The 21,303-nt window shown below is 37.6% G+C and overlaps 1 protein-coding gene across 3 annotated transcripts in view; it reads left to right on the top strand.

Annotated features, from left to right (window-relative positions):
- LOC108498458 (LIM zinc-binding domain-containing Nebulette) overlaps positions 1 to 21,303 on the top strand; it is a 254,776-nt gene that overhangs the window by 20,468 nt on the left and 213,005 nt on the right. The gene's annotated exons all lie outside the window — the stretch shown is intronic.

Raw genomic sequence — 21,303 nt, 5'->3', positions numbered from 1 at the left:
CAATACAGGGTTTTATCAAATCAGATTTTTAAATTTTGAATTACACATTAGATTTGCATTTTAAAAGATAAGTCATATAACGCAAGGGAAAAAAATTGTGTTTTACAGCCAACTAAAAATTTTATAAAAAGTCTGAAGTTAGTCATATGCCTTTTTCAAATCTTAATGGGAAATCTAAATTAACCCAGCAATAAGCATCCCTGCTATTTAAAAAAAAATATATTTCTAAATGCATCTTTTAAAAGAAAATTACACAGAATTGAATTGGGTTTGGAGACTACATGCAGAGGACAGTGAGGTACAAGCTTTTATGATATCCAGAAATACATGATGACACTGTATGGTGGGCTTTCCAATGGGCAATGAGTGATCTTTTTCTTCCAAGATACAGGATCTCACTTACTTGGGGCACCCCTGCAGCCAGACAACAAAGAAAGGCTATGCTCTTCTATTTAAGATGTGAGAGACTGCTGGTTTATTTTTTCTTTTTCTTCCCCAGTTTATTTTTGCCCTTTCAGAATGATTTGATTAATTGGTATTCAATGTATGGAAACCCTTTCTATAGTCTTTTATTAAACAAAAAAATTAATTTGCTAAATCTAAGCCAGCAATTTATGTCCTATCTCCAAGCTCTCTGTTTGTTTTATAATCTTCTGTGTGTTTTATCTATCTTTTATTAAATCTTTATTTACATGTAAAGGAAGACGTGTATAAATTCTTGGACAAAAGATCTATGTGCATGAAACTGTATACCTTGTAATTCTTAAATTTATGTACTAAAAATCCGTCCTTAACTTTTTCACAAATACAAATACTATTAAATGAATACTATTAAAATGTCCTTTTTCTGTTAACTTATAAGTTCAAGGAAACATTTTGCTGATGTTGGTGACAATTCTGTAGGCAATGAAAGCAGTACTTTCAGAACAGTCTGTTGGTTAGTCATGAGACTTTTTTATTTACCAGGCTCTATGGAGGTGGTAGTTGGCATTAACCACGCTCGTTAGTCAGGACTGCAACACCAGCGTGTGCCTCTGACCGCACATCTCATGGTATAAAGTGGTGGCCAAAGCCTTCCAGTGGCTGGATTTACAGTAGATAGAAAAGGGAACTGTGTTTTTTGACACACTGCCTATGCAAGGGCCAGGATTCTCCCTTTTTTGTCCAGGTGATCTGCCCGCAGCAAAGCATGGTGCTGCCTTTTGGACAATATAATCACTCAGTTGGTAATGCTGTTTCCATCAAGCGAGTACCACTTTGTTCTGCCTTTTGAAGTGTTTACTTCCCAGTTGTGTTGAAACATGGAGGCTGCTTTCTGCTGCTCCTTCGAGGCATTTGCCTGGGCCTGCTGGATGATGTGCCCCTACAACTTTTGAAAACGCAAGAATGAAACAGCTGTTATCTGTATGATTTTTCCCCACCTGTTTGATTAACAAAGGTGAACAATAACTGTTTTGAGTTAGGAAAAAATCTTTATTAATATTTTATAAATGTAGGTCCTTCTGCATTCTCTTTAGATTTCCTCCTACATCTGTACAACTCATCTGCAATATGAATACAGTATCTTACCAAGAAAGAAACACTAAGAAAGAAACACTATTACAGAGTGTTCCTTTTGTTTCAGTTTGGCTGTTGTTGGTAATGGTCTATCTAACTAATAACCTGGATCCAGATTTCACAGAGAAGGTAGCAGTTGGCCCACGTATGGCTGTTGTCCGTGGCTATTTTTGTTGTCATTCACCAAGTGATTAACAAACTTCTGAAAAAACCTTGGGGCTGGAGAGCACAGTAATCTATAATCTGTCACAGTGAGAGGACCCACAGAATTGTTTCCTTTGTTTGAAAGAGGATAAAATTCTTTATTTAAAAACTTGTCTCTTAAGTTACGTATTTTAACTAATAGGAAAAAATATAATTTGATTTATTGTTAATTGTTCTTTTTTGAGGGATTCTTTTTGCGCAGCTATATTTTCCATAAGACAGACATTCAGTATTGAATTTCTGGCTGAGTTATAAGTGTACCCATAATCTCATAAATACTATTCTTACATTATCTATGAAGTAAAAGAGAAGCTATGAATATTCTGCTTGTTCTACCTTTATAATACCTTATGTAAAATGTATACTTCATAAATTAGCATTTTCTTTTTTCATAGAACAATTTATGTATAATAAAAAGTCATAATTTTTGGACATTTAAGTTTGTTTACTTTGAATATTAATTAGATTTTTGACCAGCAAGGATGTCTGGTGAAAATATATCAACCCCATATTAATATTTTGTAAAAAAATTATGTGGAAGAAATTCTGAATCTGGTTAGACATTGGATGTCATATTGGTCTGACTAGCACTGAGTGTTAATTTTCGTTGTGTTAATTAATATAGTAATATGTAAACTAGAAGATAGCACCTTCCTAACCCCAAGTTTCCTTATTGATGATGAGATCCTGTCTGTCTAAAAATATGTGCTATCCTTCATGTTTTGGTGTTCCCTTAGGTAATGATGAAAGTGAGCAAGACCTGTGGTCTTGAGTCCTTTCCCAATGCACTGCTGGAGGGACTCTAAATGGCAGTGGGGCAAAAAAACCCAGGGGTGAGAGCTGGAAGGTTATGAGTGAGCTGGGTGAGGGATTCTGTGGAAGTGGGGATTACTGTTTTTCAAGTGTCTTTATGTTACTTCTTACAAAGGAAAAGAGGCCAAAGACATGTCCTTGTTTTACCTGGCTTATAGGAGTAGTCTAGGTAAGACACAAATTATTGTAATAAATAGCACACAAGGAAGTGATGTACCTGTGTCTGAGGCTACTTCAGCTCTTTGGCATGAGTGACCAAGAATGTACCCAATGCAGGTCTGTGATAGGAAGCTGTACTCAGCACACACTGATAAGGAAATATGGTAATAATATCTAGAGGTAGAGAAGTGTCATTTCATCTACCCTAAGTGGAAATAAATTAATATTTATGAAGACACTCATAAAAATTAAATGACAAATCAATGTAATTATTCTCATTGTTCTGGGTGTCTTTTTATAAAATTACAGCTAATGCGTGCATTTGTCTTAGTGTAGCGCATGGGAGAGCTAAGGACTGGAAACCAACTTTGTATCATTTTAGCCCATCTTGCACTGCAGTAGGATAGTGTTTATCTAAATTATGCTGAATATGTTTTTCTAAGCTGTTCTTTAAATTTAGTTTTCCTGGAGTCCTTATAGTTCATAGTTTTTCTGAAATTCTTATTGTTTTGCAGCTTTTTCTTAATTATTTTTCTTCTTTCTTAGTGGATGTGGAAAATTGCTACCTCTGGTTTTTTTGTAATGTGTTATATATTGGAACGCTGTTCCCATAGCTCACCTCAGACTCTATCTTTTTAGAATGCAAAAACCAAAATTCCTCTAGTCTTTTTTAGAGCTTTCAGAAACTCTTACTGTTCCTGATGCTTTCCAAAGATTCCTCCTAGTTTGTAATTTTTCAGAGTGACATTTACATTTTAACAACAGGATTATACTGCTGACTTGCATTTAGCCTGTCTTTTATCACTTCCAGAGGTTCTCTTCTTGATTGCTGTATAGACAAAAATGAGCTAATGGGAAACGTGACTCTGAAAACTTCTGAGAAAGTATCTAAAAGGCGGAATACACTTTTTAGATACTTAGTGGCTGAAACAGGCATCTCCAAAGAAGAACGAGTTGTTTACTGTCTGTAGTGAGCTGATTAAGTGAATTTTTCTGTCTTGTTAATTGGATGTGGTAATGGAACTGATATCAGAAGTTGCAATCCTCACTGATGGGTGGTGCCAGTGCGATAGCAGGCTGTGGTCATGTGCAGAATGCATTAGGAAGAACCATGGCTGTCCAAGGTGGTGCTCCTGTCCAATGGCTGGACAACTGCCAGGATCTGAGGAGACCTAGTTTCTGCATGTAGGTATTCTTGCTTCTGTTGGTTCATGGGACAATTAGTTTGTTTCTTTACGCCCAAGTGCTTTTTTAATCTGTTGAATGAGGTGAGTATTTGCTATGCTCATGAGAAGCTTTATGTAAGAACTAATTTGTATTCTATTTTTTCTTACAAATGTGTTTTGAAATTATATGGTGTGCTATTATTACATATAAAAAAAGTAAGTAAAGGGTATACTCAAATGCATATAGCTTTATTTCAAGATAGCGTGAAACATTGCCTCAGTTATTAGGCACATGTGTCTTCTGTTTAAAACATACATTCATTGAAGAACAACTGGAACATTTTGAGGACAGTTTTATTGCAAAATTGTGTAATTTGTAAAAGATGCAATGGAAGCACCTGAAATTAAAGGATGTATCAGCTTCCTGTTCAGTATTGAAAACTGTTAACCCCTCCAAACAGCCCAAAATGCTAGGAGGATTAAATGTTTCAGCAGCAGCCTTCTGATGAGAATTACAATTCACTTCATATACTGAGTTATTAGGGATCAGACTGTCTGGATAAGACGAAATGTCAAGATGCTTTCAGCGGAGTCTCTGCTTCTGAGGAAGAGAACTATGTCTTTATTCCTGGATACCCCTATTCAGCAAAGTATGCATGTAGATTTGGGAAACAAAATGAGAAAATTTTTTTAATTCTTTAAACTTTCATAACTGCAAATGTAACAGCAGTTATAATACTTTCAATGTGCAGTTCAGACTCTATTCCAAACGTGTAACTTGTTCAGCTTGTTTCTATTGTGTGATGAGGAGTTTGATTTGATCAGCAAAGCATACAAGACTGCTCTTAGATTTGTAAGAGTATGAAAAAAATTGAAGTCATTTAAGCAGCTTCTGGATTCACTGCATAGATCAATTTACGTACATATGTAGGTATTAAATGTTAATGTGATAACATATAGTGCATATGTATTAAACATCTTTTCCTCCTTACTCTCTTTTGCCTAATACACAGAACAAATGTGCACACATTATTTGATGATCTTCCTTATGTGGTAGATAGATCGATCCCGTATCTTGCTGATTACTGTGTACAAAAATCAAGAAAAGATTATTTTTTGTCAACAAGACTTCTCATAGTAAATCTGCATTAAATTCAATAAACTCCTGCAACTGTCATGAAAACTTTCTCATCTTAATTCTTTTTGAATTTTCTCCACTAGAAATATCTTAGGTATATTTAAAAATGTTGCTTCCTCTTCTCTTAAAGAGAAGGATGTCCCTGCTTCTCCATGTTTGTGGTTTGCCATCATCTGACTGGTTAGCTGGTCTTGGGGCAAAACAAAAACATAGATATCAGGCCTTTATTTCTGGCTTCATCTCTTTACTGTAGATTTGTACTTGAAATAGGCATTAGGTACTTTTCCTTTCTCTTTTATTTAAAGAAGTAAGAGTAGTGATTCTCTGCGGTGTATGTTCTGGTGACTTGGTGTGCAGAGAGTGCCAGAATGAGATACATACTCCATCCATAATTGTCATTTAGTCTGAGGGGCTGACCTGCTTGAAATCCTGAGGTGTGCATCTTGACTGCCATGATCACTTCCCAGTCCAGTAGTTTTTGCTTGTCCACCTCAGGACTTGAATATTCCCATCTCACTCACCTGAATCCAAAGAAAAAAATGACACCTGAGCCACTGAATGTGATCTGAACTAGGGAGATGAAGTGAGGGAGTAGTATGTGCCATTCAGTGAGGAGACACTGCCATGTCTGCGTTCATCCTCCTATCTCTTTCCCAAAATGTGAACCTGCTAATCTGGGGTTGATGCCAGGTTTTACCTGGTATTTGTGGTTATGTTATTAGTATGACAAGCCATCTAGAGTCAGCTTCAGAAGAGGCACAAGACCTGGGGTATGGCTCTTATACTGTATATGTCTTAATATCCAGGTATCCAGTGACACTTGAGATCTGAGAAGAACTCAGAGAGGACTGGATGAGATAGTGACAGTAGCACCACCTGGTCCTAGCACAGTGGAGATCCTGCAGCAGGACCATGCCCTGCTGTTTACCTGTGCATGTGCACAGGGCACACTTAGGCTGGCTGTGATTATGTCGCTTTACCCAGCAGGCACAGCATCGACACTGTGCCTGGTGTCCAAAATATACAGGGCCTCCTGATGCTGTGAACTCAAACAACATGAAAAGGTCAGATGCAGCTGGAAAGCAGCAGAGAGGCTGCCTGATTTGATGAGCTGGTTACGAGTGGTTGTTGTTTTTGATTTTAAAGGTATTGCTCTCTGATGTTGTCCAAAAAAATTCTCTGAAAGTTCTTTAGCTGCAAAATATCACTCGTCCTCTGGAGGTGGGAATACTACAGAAGAGGCAAGGGGCATTGTTTGGAAAGCTTATTTACATTTTTATTTAAAAAAATACAATATACTCTTGCCTCTGTCCTCCTACGCACCTCCAGGAACGAGCAGGACTTTGATCTTCCTGTGACGGAGGTGTGCAGGCCCCTCGTTGCCTGCAAACCAGGGCAATGCACCAGCAGCGTGGAGCAGGGCTGAGTCCCAGTCCCTCTAACTGGGTGCTAAAGAGCTGCTTAGCAACGCGCGCCTTAGCGCCAGCGGCCGCCCCAGCCCGTGGAGGCTGCCAAGGGAGACAAGTTTTCAAAGTGAGATCTTCTATTTAAATATTTCTTACAGTGTACAGGATAGCTGGAAAAGAGGGCAGCAGGCAGAATGAAAGCAAAGAAACTGCGGAGGAGGAATGAGAAATAAAGGAAGGGTGTCAAGGCTCTGAGTGAGAAAGGATCCAAGGAAAAAAATAAAAGAAGGGAGTAAAATTGCAGAAAGAAAACTGCAGGATGCAAGAGGGGATGTGATTAGAGAGATCAGCAGATATTCAGAAACTGCTAGAAAAGGGAGATCTTAATCTTCGGGGTGAAAGTTTGGCGATAAAATCTTACCAAAGTGAAATGATATTGAAATAAGATGGTACAACAATTATGATGAAATTTCTGTATTGTTTTTCTTTCATTCACTTCTTTTCAGAATGTATTCAGAAACAGTTAAATACAATTATGCAGTAACTGTACAGAATACTGTTCCCAATAAAATGGCTTAGCAGCCCTTATTAGGAGAGAATTAGAAAAAATGAGCAAGTTCTGTATGAGTTTTTATGCTCTTAAATTCTAAGAGAGTTATTTCTCTTTAAGACAGCAGTGAATTAGTCTGTACCACTAGAAGTGCTTTCTGCCCTTTTCTGTATAGACACAGAAAAGTTAAGAGTTTCATTTATTATCAGAATTTTGTTGGTTTGATAAAACAGAGAGTTGGCAGCGTTGCCTTTTTCTTTCCAGTTTCCGGAGCAGCTGCAATTGCCCTTCTCCCTTATGCTTCTGTGCTGCTTGAAAATGCTGTCTACTCTCTTATCCTTGACATTATTGCAAATTCTGTGTTAGTCTCTTCTTGGGTCTCCTTTACTCCCTGGAAGTTGCACTTCAGACTTCATAACAACAGTTTTTACCTGGCTACATCATAAGAGACCTTTTACACGTGTTGTACCTGGGTATTTTTGATGACATCAGAATCATTAGTCACACACATGGAAAATACTTTTCTTCTTCAGACTTCACAATGTTGTTTGTTTATTTTCTCCCCCCCCCTTTTTTTTTCTTTCTCAACCCTCTCAGGGTTGGGCATGGGTTTTGGCAGCATTTATGGCATCTTCTAGTGCTTTGCATGGTGTTTAATTTATAATGTGGGGAAAGAGAATTCCATCAGGCCTTCCCTTGTCTAGCTTGGTAACTCATCCCTGGGTAACCTCATCTCGTTTTGGCACTTTATGTGCTAGATGTGCATAAGGGTTTAATGGATGAGCTTCCCTCCTTACCTTAGAGTTTTCCAATGGCATTCTGCCAATAAAATATAAGCACAGCAAAACCTGTACACCCTTTTCCCCCAGGCTCTTTTACTTCTCCACTTCCTTGAGGGCCACTGGCTTTGTCTTCAGTCCTGCGTAAGCAAAACTGCAGTGTGTAACTTTCATACCTCTTCTTTTTCCCTCAGCTTGATACAATTTCCTACTGCATTTCATTAGTTGCATCTCCAGTAGTGTCCTCCTTGTCTCCGTTTCTGTTTTGAAACTGTTATCTTGGCTTTGATGGTTTGTTTGGCACCTTTTATTCCCTTGATGTACGTATCTGCATCTCTTGCCTCTCTTCAACCTTTCTAAATGTGACCAGGAGCTGCCCTATTTTGTCTCCGGTTTTGACTGTACCTGCTGGATGGTATGTAACTTAATTCCTTTTTCATTCCCTCCAATTCCACCCTTGTCTTTCAGATCTTGATTTCATTCTCATTCAAAATCCCTCCTTTGTGAACAAGCATTCAAAGGGACCTTTAAATCCTGGCTTTTCTGTTGCATCTTCATTAAGGCTTACTCTAAGAAGTAAAATGGAAAATACAAAAAGTAAGCAAAGACTCACTCCTAACCTTGTACAAATACAACATCCCTCTTTAGTCTGTCTTCTAACTGCTTTGACCTTCATTACTTCTTCTTCTTGTGTTGTTGTCTATATAGATTATAAACAACTGTATCAGGGATTGAGTTTTTCTTGCAAAGTACTGGCACACTGTGGGTGTTCTATAAAGAGAAGATGGTGACAAGGATTAAACAAATTTAGTACATTTTGAGATTTTATTTTAGCGTTCGACAGATCCTTTTTTTTTTAGTGTTTCATTAGCATTTTCTTCATCTAATATAATGAATTCTGCATTATGCACCTTGCAATGACAGGCTGTTGATTTTAAGCTCTTTTTGTTGTTTAGAATTTTTTTAATAAATACAATTTTCCATTCAGCTTGCTGCTAATAGCAGAAGCAGTACATTCTCATCCAGTCCCCTCCGTCAAGCTTTGCAAGCTGAATTTTCCTAAGTCACATAAAGTGCAATAACTATTATTGAACTCTTGAGATGTCCGTGGGTGCTGTATGAAGTAGTATTTGACTTCCAGACTGTATCAAGATAGGAATAACTTCACAGCAACTTCAGTTTGAATGGTTATCACTAGATGTGGACTAGAGATTATAAGCAGTTGATTATAAGGTTGAATGCAGAAAGAATCGTATCTTGCAGAATGTACCACCTAAGGAGTCTTTCTGTTGTGCCTTTTGCAACCGGACATGTGTATCTCATATTGACCTTTTTAGCCACCAATGCACTTGTAACAAACGTGGGTAGAGCCCTTCCCAAATCTTCGTTCGCGAAGCCCAGCCATGATGATAAGGTTGAATACTTGTGTTTATTTCAAACAGTAATTCCTATTGAAAAATAGAACATCTGTTTAGAGTTTGGGGAGACTAGTGCAGAGATTCTGGGGAAAGGCTAGAATAAAGCCTGAGGGGGATCACGAAAGTCAACATGTGGAAGCCACTGCAGCTGATAAAAACAAGAAAGGTCATCCACACATTCTCTGTAGACATTAAAACATGCAGAAGCAAGATATGTGTATCAGAGGTCAAGACAGAATAAGCTAGAGATGACTTTCAAATAATAACATAGGGAAAAAAGGTGAAAAATGAGGCAGAAATGGAGTCAGGCTGCAACATATGTGAGAATGGTTGTTTTGGTCCACAGTAAGCTGTGTTGATGTACACATTTTTGCCGAACACACAGTATTCTGTGTGTTTTGACTGTAAGATGTGTACATTGAAGGGTTATGAAGGGTTTCCCTAATTCCTAAGGCAAAATCAAGGTGTTGACTTAATTTTGTTTTCTATTGGTAAAGGTACACAGACTGAATTTGCTTTCCAGTTTTGAATACTTTTCATGTATAAGATCCAAGTTTACCTTTAAAGTATGCAAGGAATGGAAATTTCCACTGTCAGATTTTCGTTGCAGTGAAATAGTTTGCCTCCCACATGCTGTAGTAGTATTATATTCACAGTCCTACACAGGGTATGCCTGATCTGTTCCTTCATCATGTCGTGCTTAAACAGGGGCTGAGGTGTAGCTTTAGATGTCACTGTACAAGTACATGTAGATTTGCATAATTTCTGTGACTGATGGAGCTGTCCATCTTGGAAGAAAAATTGAAATACTGTGCCAGTATTGCTACCAGAACATAACTGTGAAATGGTGGAAAACAGATGTAGTAAGATAAAGTCCTGCAGAATTCATTCTGTGTGTAAGACTCTGTAAAATGTAGGGCCTATTGATTTATTTTTATAATAAATGGAAAAAAGTGCACATCCAGAGGGGAATTCCCACTAGGTAATCAGAATTTTCCAGCACTGACTCAAATAAGCCAAGACATTCAAAGTCTTGTGTTTTGCAGTTTGGTATTGTACCCCAAGGTAACATCAGCTGTTTTAAAGATGGTAGAAACTATTTTTTTCCGTGTCAATTGTGGTTAACAAGCTCAGGTCTGTCTTCAGTGTTGGGAAATTCTACATTTGTTTTTTAGTGTTCTCGTTCTGAAAGGGGTTTTGAGTTGACTTTAAACCTGCAATAGTATTTTCTTTTTTCCCTCTAGTATCCTAGATTAAGGCTACCACAGTCTGTGGAGAAGATAAAGCCAAGAAGTGCAGACTAGAGAACAGTTAACTCCATTTTTGAATGTGATGTTTGCATTGTAAGGTTAGATACTGTGTATGTGCAGTGGAAGTTCTTGGAAAGCCTTGGCAATTGCTGAGCTGCCTTGAATGGTAAAAGTTTAGAAAATATTCTAATGTCTATGACCTGCTATGAGAAAAGCTGAAAAGCTCTTGCTCCTGCTGGGGGTTGCTTACTGCTGGGTGCTCAGCAGTTGGGACAATAGGATGTATTATTTCAGCAGGGACAGAGCATTTGTAAAAGTTTCTAAGCCACTCTTATTGAAATGAAAACTGAGCTCCTTTTGTTTCATTTTTTTTTTGTAAAAATAGATGACGTCTTTCTTTTTTAAGATTCACTTTGAATGCTTATGGCTTTGAACTCTCACAACTTTTTGTCTGCCACACTCAGAACTTATTTCTGTGAATCTTTAGAAATTATTCTGTGTGTAATTGTAATCAGCTGTATTGTTGGAAAACTTGTGTTAAACATTGCTTGCTGCATGGTTGTGATTTATGGTGACTGCTACAATTTGTGGCTTGATACTGGCTGGGGGTATCAGTAAGAAATTGCAAGGGTGTTATTTCACTGAGCTGCATTTGACCATTTTCCAGCTACTCTCATTTTCAAATGTTGGAGGAGTACAAGGTTTCACAGGCATGAGATAATGTTACAGCCTTGGCATAGCAACTGGATTTATGGGCCAGACTGGCTGCTGCATTTTCTTTTGGAAAAAGATGCAAAATTCTATCATTATATATCTAACAGAAATTGTGTACAAAACTGATGGAAACTGTGCATGTTCCTTTTAAGGCAAATCCTGGTCATTGTGAGTATTCAGTGACAGCAGTGGTGCGATATCATGATTGCCTATTAGGAATGTGCCATCACAGTATCAAATGTAATGGCTGCAGTTTAAATACTTGAGTTGTTTCTGTGTGTTTGGCACAGTTTTAGTATTACTGTTTCCAGCTGTTTAGCATTGAGCATTAATTTTTGAGATTGGAGATGCTGTAAATTAGAGTGCTGTCTTTCTCGTTGGAATCGGTTACAAAGAAAATTAAGTATCTCTACTGAAATGCTTATTCATTAAGTTAATGTAATTTAACAACACATTATGCAAAAGAAGCCAAAAATGAAACTAGAGGATTGTTTAACAATTAGCAAATCTTGCATGAATAGACACTGGGAGAGACTGGAAAATGCTAAGTGTTGCTTCCTTCTCAGATTTCTAGTAGGATAGTTTGTGATGATTTAAAATACAGGATCAAATCACTTCTTAATTTGGATGAGTTTGAAAGAATGAAAATCCAAGAAAGTTATAAAACAGTTGATGACATCCAGAAAAAGCTAAGCACAAAAGGTCAGAGAAATCTTGCATGATTCAGTGTATGAATAATACATTATTTTCCAGAGAATATTTTATGAAGTGATTGTCCTTTGTTATGTTTATGTGTGAGAATTGGGTTTTGTCACCGGCAAGAAGAATTCATTTTCCTGTAGCTTTTTCTTAAATGCTAATTTATTGCTATGAAAGATGCCAAAGTGACAGATCTGAAGAATGAAGCCCTCTATTTATCTTCTGAATGGATGGAGCATGAGTAGCAGCGAAGCCTTTCTCATGCTCTCTTGCCAGTGCGCCACAATCTTTTTACCATATCCTGAGCATATTTTTACCAGTGAGAGGTGCTTATTCATTCCATAGTTTCCTTAATGGACTACCAAGGGTATCAATTAGTGACAAGTGAACAGTAGCTTTACAGCTTGGATACCTGCCCAGTAAGAACAGAAATTACCAACTCTTTCACAGAGGCCATAGGACAACCATCAGAGTAGTGAATTAGTGTCACTGCAGAGAGGAGCTGTTTGCAGTTGAGCAAAGAGAGGACAGAAAGATCCTGGTTTTACCACCAAACATCTTAACTTGTGGGAAAGGATTCCAGTTTAGCTCACTTGTCTTTACACTATGCAGTAATTTTTTACCTAAGATGCTAAAATTGCCCGTACTACAGATGCTGCTGTAAAGGAATAAGTAAATAATAAATGAAATAGTTTTTGTGGGCGTGTTGTCTCAGTACCCTTTTGTCTACTCAGTATGAACTTGGTATGAGTAGTACCAGTGCATTTAAAAATCTAGGACTAGAAAATAGGATTACTAGGACTTTGAACTAGCTTTTACATTCCAATGTTATTTGCAGTTTTATTCTTTATTTGGTTATGGGTCCTGAATTTAATTCCCTGATCCTGCACACATGCAAATGGAAATAAGAAAAAACTTAGCAGAAAAGAGCATGATGAATTCGAATCTTGTATAAGAAATGAGTGAGATAAAAGCGTTACTCATTTAGATTAGTCTTCTTGAACATTCAGGTAATATAGCTTTCCATATTCTTAACAATTTTTCCTGTGTGTGACACTACATCACACCAGTTATTCTACAGCAGATTTGTTCCTGTGAGTCTTGTTCAGGCTTGTTAAGACTTGCCCATTGAGTTGGAAACTCTCCTAATTCCCTCCTATTTCCAGCTCCCCTGTTGTCAGGCATGAGCTCCAAATGCAGGCACAATTCTGTCCCCTCACACTGGTTCTGGCTTGCACAAACCCCACTGCCTAACCTGGGAGAGCAGCTCACAGGCGAGTGTTTCACAGCCCTTTGTAGAGTGACTGTATGGGCATGCTCAGAAAAGTGAAGGTTAATTAACAAGGGGGTGAATTTGTAACATATTAATTAAATCAGATTAAACTAGGCCACTTTACTTATGAATGAAAATGTCCACATGGGGGTTTAATATGTTTTAACTAATGCATTTTGAACTCACACTTGAAGTCAATTTGGCTCAGTGTTGGCAATTTTCCCTGTGCAGATACGCCCATAGAATTTTAAATCAAAAAAAGATTTGATGCAATTTCTAATAAAGATCCACCCCAACTTCACTCCCAGGAAATACATCTGCAAGTTTTGTCAGTGAATGAAAATAGTTATGGAAGCTAGATACTGAACAGAGTTGGTGTGGTGCTCCTTTCCTATGCTCCCAGCAATTTCCATTCCTGACCAGAAGGATTTTGAAAACCAGGTTTCTGTTTCAAAGCAAGCTGAGCTACCATATATTACTATTTGTATGCTCTAGGTACCAGTAAGGGAGGGTGTGGGATGCCATGCTCTCATACTTAATCACTGTGTGGTTTTTTTGTTTTTGTTTCTTCCTACCTCCCAGGTAAAAGTCTAAAACATGACACTATAGACTTATTCTGACTGTGTTGATCTCTGACTCAATGAATATTGAAATACTTCATGAAAAGTTAGGTATCTCTGAGGAGAGAAAGATTAAATCAGACCTCTCCAGAGTACTTAGTGATACAGTAATTAAGGGAAGATCGTGTCTAATAATGCTTTATGTCAAAGAAAATTACAGATCTGAGAAGGTGAGGTAGTGTTTCTTAAAATAAAAATATTTATATGCAGTTTGCTCAGAAATTGTGTGGCTCACTGAAATGAAAAACCAATTTTTGCAGCCTTCAGTTTTGGTGAAGGAAGTTAATAGATTGAGAATGAAAGTAACATTAATCGTAAGACACACAAGCTGTAATCCTAACAGAATTTTTTTTTCTTTCTGTTTTAAAAGCAGAGAGAGGGGGCAATTTACTTACTGATTTTTAAGGTTTTTTAACTTGTAAGCACTTAATTATGGAATATTTGTTGTATTTTTATGCAATATCTGAATGAGTTTGACATTGTGGATCTTGAGTAATACTACTGATTTCTTATTTGGTAGAATTAACTAATAAAACACTTTTGTATGACTTTTTTGTAGTAACTATGGTTATGATTCTTTTACAAAGATCATAAAAGATGGCTAAATTGTGCGAAGCTTTTAAATACTGTTTCTTAAAATATTCTTTTTGTAGTAATCAAATTACACTTTTTTCACAGTCACAAGTAGTCATTTTTGTCTCTTTTACAACCACAGAAATTTTGAAATTCCGAATTTGCTGTCTTCACTGGCTCTTCCTTTATTTCACTGTTCTCAGAAGACAAGCGTTTTCTGGAGACTGATCTTCCTATTATTTATATCTGAGTAAGGGAGGACAACTCCATTTTAGCAAACTCTGTTCTAGCAGCCTTCTGCTTCACCTTACCTCTTGTTTAAAAGGGTAATAACTAAATCTCTTGCTGTTTAGCTGTACAAAATCTGTTTTTCGTTGTGTAATTGTGAGGAAATTGAGCTATAATAATGGACTATCCATACAACATCAGCATTTGTGGATGTCAAACACCACAGACTACAAGTCACAGTAGTTCCCCAACAGTATCTATATCGTTAGACTATTTAGAGATAAGCTGTCTTGTTTTTCTAAGTTTATAAAAATTGATATGTATACATGTATTTTAAAAGTATTTACTATACAAAGTCAGAATTATCAGCTGCACGTTGCTTGTTCTGGAATCATTGAGCAAACTTTGTAGTCCTGGCATTAGTTTGGTCGTTGCTTTGTGATCAGTTTAAGTTGAGCGCAGACTGCACTGCCATTGAAAGCCTCAGTTCTGCCCTCTCTTCTGCTGCTTCTGTCACTCTTTCACAGTCTTTTTGGGATTAGTACTGCTGCTCATGGGGCCATGCAATTGGCAGTGCTGAAAATAGATGCACATGGGGATTACACAAGAGGGTGATGGGGCAGAGGTGGCGATGGATCCCATGTTTTGATGATAACTTGGTGTTAGGTTCTTGCACTGACCTAAGCTGATTAAGGCACTAAACTTTTGGCCTATTTAAATTATTTGTAATTTCAGCTGAGATGGGTATGTGGCTTGTAGTTCCTGCCCCAGATTCAAGTGGGATAGTGGTCCGGATAACTTCAGTGCACATGATGATGCTTCAGTCAAAGCAATATAAAATAAAAGCTATCTGATCTCACTATGATCTTTTTGACCCTCCTTTTTGGCTCTTCGTTTCAATGTGCCTCTCAATCGTTTCCTGCTTGCAGAAAGCATGTGCTGTGTTAGCAGTGAGTAACTTTTCTTTTTTTTGAATGCATGTGTTGGACACCCTACCGCCTGGTGACCAGGTTTTGAATTAGCATACTGCTTCTGGTTCTTGTTGAATTGTGTTCACATTAGGAGATACTGTGTGGAGCGAGCAGATGAACAGGATTTTCCGGTCAACCTCAAGAGCAGCTACGGTGAAGTACACTGACTAGAAAGGACTAACATTTAGCCAGATCGTGGGCCCTAACTACCCTGTGTTCTCTTACTGTGGCTTGGCTTGACCAGATGTGCATACCATAATAGCAGTGATTATAATGGAAAACACTGAGATGATGGAACTGCTTTGAGCTGTCAAGTTAGACAGAATCCTCCTTTTTCCTCCTCCAAATCCAATTAATTCCATCTGCAGTTTCTTCTAATTCCCAGTTGTATTTAGGAAATAAAATCTTAAGTTTCTAATCTAAGAACTAATTGTAAATTAATAGCATCAGTATGTAACAAAGAGAAGGATTAATGCAGGCCCACACATTCACTTTTTCTTTTTGATTACAATTCTGTATTGGATGGATCTCTCAGGACTGCTACCAAGCTGTAACGTAGTCAGAAAAGTGTTTATACAGCGGTGAGAGAGGTGTGGGGTCTTTTTCTATATAGCTTGGCTACGTGCCTGATTTTTAAAAAAAATCTGTGTTATTGTCCTGTGAACAGTCTTCTCACAGTTTTGATGAATTGGAGTATTCACTACTGGGGGCACGGGAATGATTTAAAGTAACTATAGATGGTTTTACAAGAAAATCAATGAAGCTTGTGTTTTCTGTTTGTTTGCTTTTGTGTTTAAGTGCTGCCAGAATTACTTGAAAAATGGAAGGCCTAAATGTACCATACTTGTACTATTGGAAAGGTATTCCTGAACTGTATCTTCAGTGTCCTGAATTTGTTACCTAGTATCATTTCTTGTGTCCTTTCTATTTGTTTAAGTGAAGACATTTCTCTTATCAGCTTTCTAAATGTTCAGGTGTATTTTCTTGTGATGCATGAATTTGCATTCGTCTCAGAAAGGTAATGTTTAACTGGTAGAGTGCTGATAGTCTGATGATGATTAGTGTGTTTTCTTGTTAATCAGACTGTGCTGCCTTTCTCTTTGTGTATCTCTGCTTTTCATTAGTGTAAATGTTTAGTACTCTATGCAAGCTCTGTGTGACGCTGGAGGAAATATCTGCAGCTCGGCTCTTGTTTCCTCATATCTTTTGCTCAGCTATTACTTTGGTCTTGTAGGGATGGTCCTTCATGATTTCCTATATTGTCCATATGTGTTCAACCATTCTTGATATTAATAACAGATTAGACCTTTGCTGTCTGCCGTGAGTTCTTCCAAATATTTCTACTGGGCTTAATGTCGTACCAAAGAAGAAAGAGAACTTCTAGGAGAGGGAGAAGGCTATTTAGAGAGCTGGAAAGACAACAAACCAAGGTTAGTCCTTTGTATCCGCCTCTATGAGAAAAAGAGGCTCTAGTTCAGTATCTTTCTTCATGCAACAGACTTTTCAAGGCAGGACTGCTTTTATCTTTCCAGCATCAAGCATTTTGTTGGCATGCAGCATAAAAAAAAAATCATGTATGAATTTAGGATTAAGAAAAGGAAATGCTTCCTTGAATCAGTGTTTAGGATTCAGTGCACTTTCTAACTCTTCTCTATCATTGGACTAGTTTGAGAGCTGTGCAAATAATTTTTTGACGGGAGACGTGTTAAGCTTAATGACGAAAGCTGTTAAATTTTCTCGGCATCTGTTTCATGCGTTTTCTCAAAGGAGTCGTAAAAGTAAATGTAAACACTGAAACACATTCAGTTATCCAGTGGCTCAATTCTGACTCAGTTTATTTTCTGACTCTCCTCTGGAGCAAAGAGGTCTCAACCTGCCTGAACCGGTGTCTGGTGGGTTTTACTGCTATGAAGTACAGCTCCTGAGCATTGGAGCATGGAGTTGTCTGTGTTGCCTCTTCTGGATGGCTGAGCTATGCCCAGAGGGAGGAAAGATGGGACTTTGAATTTATAATTTCCAATTAATTCTCAGCTACCAGGCTGGCCATGGGAACCTATGCCCTGGATTTTTAAGTAGTAACATCACGAAGGCCTGTTAGGATAGTTAGCTTAAGCTGGAAGTGAAGAGTCTGCCCTAAAGTTAACTGCCTTGTTCAGTCAGAGGGTATGGCCATTCTGACAGAGACTTATGGAAATGGTTGTGAAGTCTTTCCTGGGTGGAGGGAGTGCAGGTTTTTCTGCAACTAGTGACTCAGCCAAATGTCAAACCAGATTGACTTCAAGCTGATTAGCAAATCTTTCCTTTCTGAGCATTATGGTGGACAAATCAGTCAATGACTCTCTTCGCACCCATCGAATTGAAACCACTATCATTGGAATTAGTGTCATTGAACAATGCTGCTGATGAACAGTGGACCACTGCATAACTCTCTTTCTCCTACTTGTTTGAAGAATTTGATAATTTATTTGGATACTGATGACTTTCCTTAATGGCAGTAGCAAGGGCTCTATTTTTCTTGCAGTAGGACAGGAGAGACTGTTCATTAATATGGGATGGTTAATTTTTGCTGCTAAATAACCAGACCAAGAGTAACTGAAGCTGTTAGGCTTCAAAACACCTTTCTGCCTGGAAAGAGTTTTCACAGGATGTTGTGGCTGGGAGAACAAGCAATTAAAATCAAAGTTTTGAGAAAGGAGAGAAAGCTATCCTGCTGTTGCAGATTTTAAACTGTATAAGAGAAAAATACTGCCTAGAAAAAAGAGATGAGAAGCCCTACATTTAATTAGTATTCACTCCATACAGCCCATTTAATGTGTAGTAGGTGGAATGAATGTTGCTGCTTATTTATAACAAGCTTGGCACAGCAGCAGTATGCATTAGAAGTGAACTCTTTTGCTGAAATACACTAAACCGTGTTAGTAATTTGAATTGACTTGTATTGTAACTAATATAATTCTTAAATATATCTACATGGTATATTTTTTTTGTAATACAAAGCAAACAATAAATGCCTTTGTTTATAAAGAAGAGACATTAACACTGATAACAGTATAACTAATAGTTCTAAACATATATACAAAAAAGTTTTTAGAAGTTTTCATTCACTTTGGTGGGTGACATAAATATACAAAAGCAAAATTGCATAAAGAAAATACAGACATAAATATACAAAATTAAGGTGCAGATAATTTTCAATCTATTTTGTCAAATTCTATTTCACTACAGGTCAGTGTCCGCTTCTGTATCTTTGTACTTTGACTCCAGTTGTCAGTATCTTATAGTGGATTATTGCTAGTGACTTGCACAGGCAGGTGTAAATCTCTGGTGTGTGCCCTAGCATGCTATTAATCGGAGATTATGAAAACATTACACAAAATATCTTTGAACAGGAAATATGGTTAAATTTCCAAGGAGAAATCCTATTTTTCAAGCAACTATACCATTAATATTGATGCTTGGACCCTGATATGTCTTCCTTCTGTGATTAATGAATCCTTACGATCCTTGTACACATTCACAATGACAATCAAAATGATTGTCTAAATGTGGGAATTAGCCTCTCTCTCACCTTTTCTCTGCTTGCTGTTCCTTTGTCAGGACACAGGGCTTTTGGAATTGAATTTATTAGAGCTGGAATTATGTAGTTTTGTTTGTTGCTGTTTTAAGCTTTTCAGCCCTCTTTTCTAATGGAAGCTGCTGTCCGCTTCAGGGTCTTTTTGATCCATTTCCTCTTCTTCCTACATCTTGCTGATAAGGAGGCTGGAATTCCACCTTGTCATTTGGCTCTACACTGTACTTCGCATGTTCCATGATAGCTGTTGAGATTTTTTTTTTTTATATAATGATATTTTATTCTCAGAATTGTTTCCTGCTTGTAGGAATTAGACATTCTCCCATTCCAAAAAGTCATGCTGATTTTGGAAGACTGTGTTCTGTTTGCTTCGAGCAGCCACACATCTCACTTCATCAGTTAATAAAAAGGAAGAGTTGAATTTTGATAGTTAAAAGAAGCTGAGACACTGATTGAAATTGCAGTTCCTTTAAGAGCTCCATTAGCAGGTTTCAGAAGGCATAATTCTAGTGGTATGCTCTGTTTGTAGGGAGTAAGAAGGAAATTACATCATTCAGGAGAGATGTAATTGTACAAAAGGTGCAAATTATAGCTGACTTTAGAGCTGCAAATAATTGCTTTGATTTGTTGACTTGAAACTGTAAGGCAGACAGGAAAAAAGAACTGCTGGTGTTTCTTCATGCTGCCTCCGCTACAGACTCTTGGTGGCATGTCGTGTGTGTCAATTGACACTGTTCTGCTGTTATTGTAAACAACCAAACTCAAACCAGCTGAGACTCTGCCCCTATATGTATTGTGTACAATATTACTTTGCCTCATACTAAGAAAACAACTGTTTCCCTACTTGGCTTTGCACAACAGTGAAAGATTTATGCTTTGTTCCGTCTGAACGAAGATTACCTCTTGTGCTCTTTCCAGAAAGGAACCTGAACAGAGTTCAAATTGCTATGTGCCAAAGGAGTTACATAAGTGAGCTACACTCAAAATTAGGAACATCCATGAGAAATAGTTTGTGAAAATATCTATTATACTTATATGAATAATTTATAGAAACTGAAGACTATATTGAAACAGCAACCTGTATCCAGGGCTAAGGTATTAAACCACACCAGTGCTCTTGGCTGTCTTTTAGTAGAGGCTGTGTGTAGGTCCAAGATGTATTTTCTTCTGTTCTTCTCTCACCGTACAAAGAGTACTTGTACTGTGTATCCTTTCCACATGAATATATTTATAAATGGGAAGAATGCCTCCAAGCACCTGTTTGTTGGCTTCTGTATTTCACCAAGCTCAGCTTTAAGACCTGAAGATTATGGTCTTGCAGGGGGTAAAGAGGGGGCTGTTGTAACCTGGGATTCCTCTTTCTCTGGTAGCCTATACTAAAATGTCAAGTAAAGATCATGGAAACAGCCATATGGGGTCAAACAGAGCTCCATGTAGTGCATAACCTATTTGTAACAGTGGCCAGTAACAGATACTCGAGGAAAGAATGTTGCATATGTAAAGAAGTCGGGAGATTTTTGTCATATATTCCTAGTTTTCAACACTCTGTGATATGGTGTTTCCTCAGTTAAAGTTTTGTCTTTGGGACGAACTGTTGTGGATGTATTTTTTTTTTTTAATTTGTTTCATAACTTGTTGAATCCAACATCTGGCTTCCTTTATGTTCTGTTGCAGATTTACTGCTACATTATACTACATGGAAGCTCAGTAGGGATTCCCATGACAAGAAGAACACCTATAAAAGATTTAGTTATTTCTTCTCTAGCCTTTTCAGCACCAACTCTATATTATTAATATGGAGTTAGGGGTCTGTATGAAATTTTTGAGAATTTGGTCCCAGGTTATCTTTATACTTTATTCTGGGATTCAGTGCTTGTGTATTAGGGCTGCTCTTTTCCAGGGGTTTCCTCACTTTGATTCCTCATCTGCCGTTTAAGGATTTTGCACTCCACTGAAGTAAGAACCATTATTATCATTATTATTTTGTGTAAAACAAAGCTGAGAGTGTTTTGAAAGTGCCTAGAGGATGGATATAGGCATCTAGTTTTCATTTAGGGAGCTGGTGCACAACTTCAAGGTGCTTATAAGAATGCAGCTCTCAGGATATGTCCCTGGGGCACAGTGCAGAGAGGCACTCAAGAGGCCCTGAACAAGCTTTTTCAAGTACTAAAAGCAGTACCCCTGTGTTAGCACAAAGATCTGCCCAAGGTAATT

The sequence above is a fragment of the Lepidothrix coronata genome, unplaced genomic scaffold (assembly GCF_001604755.1).
Source record: "Lepidothrix coronata isolate B3197 unplaced genomic scaffold, Lepidothrix_coronata-1.0 Scaffold59, whole genome shotgun sequence".
Taxonomy (NCBI): domain Eukaryota; kingdom Metazoa; phylum Chordata; class Aves; order Passeriformes; family Pipridae; genus Lepidothrix; species Lepidothrix coronata.
The sequence above is the reverse complement of the archived record's forward strand: the minus strand, read 5'-3'. Positions and strand labels throughout refer to the sequence as shown.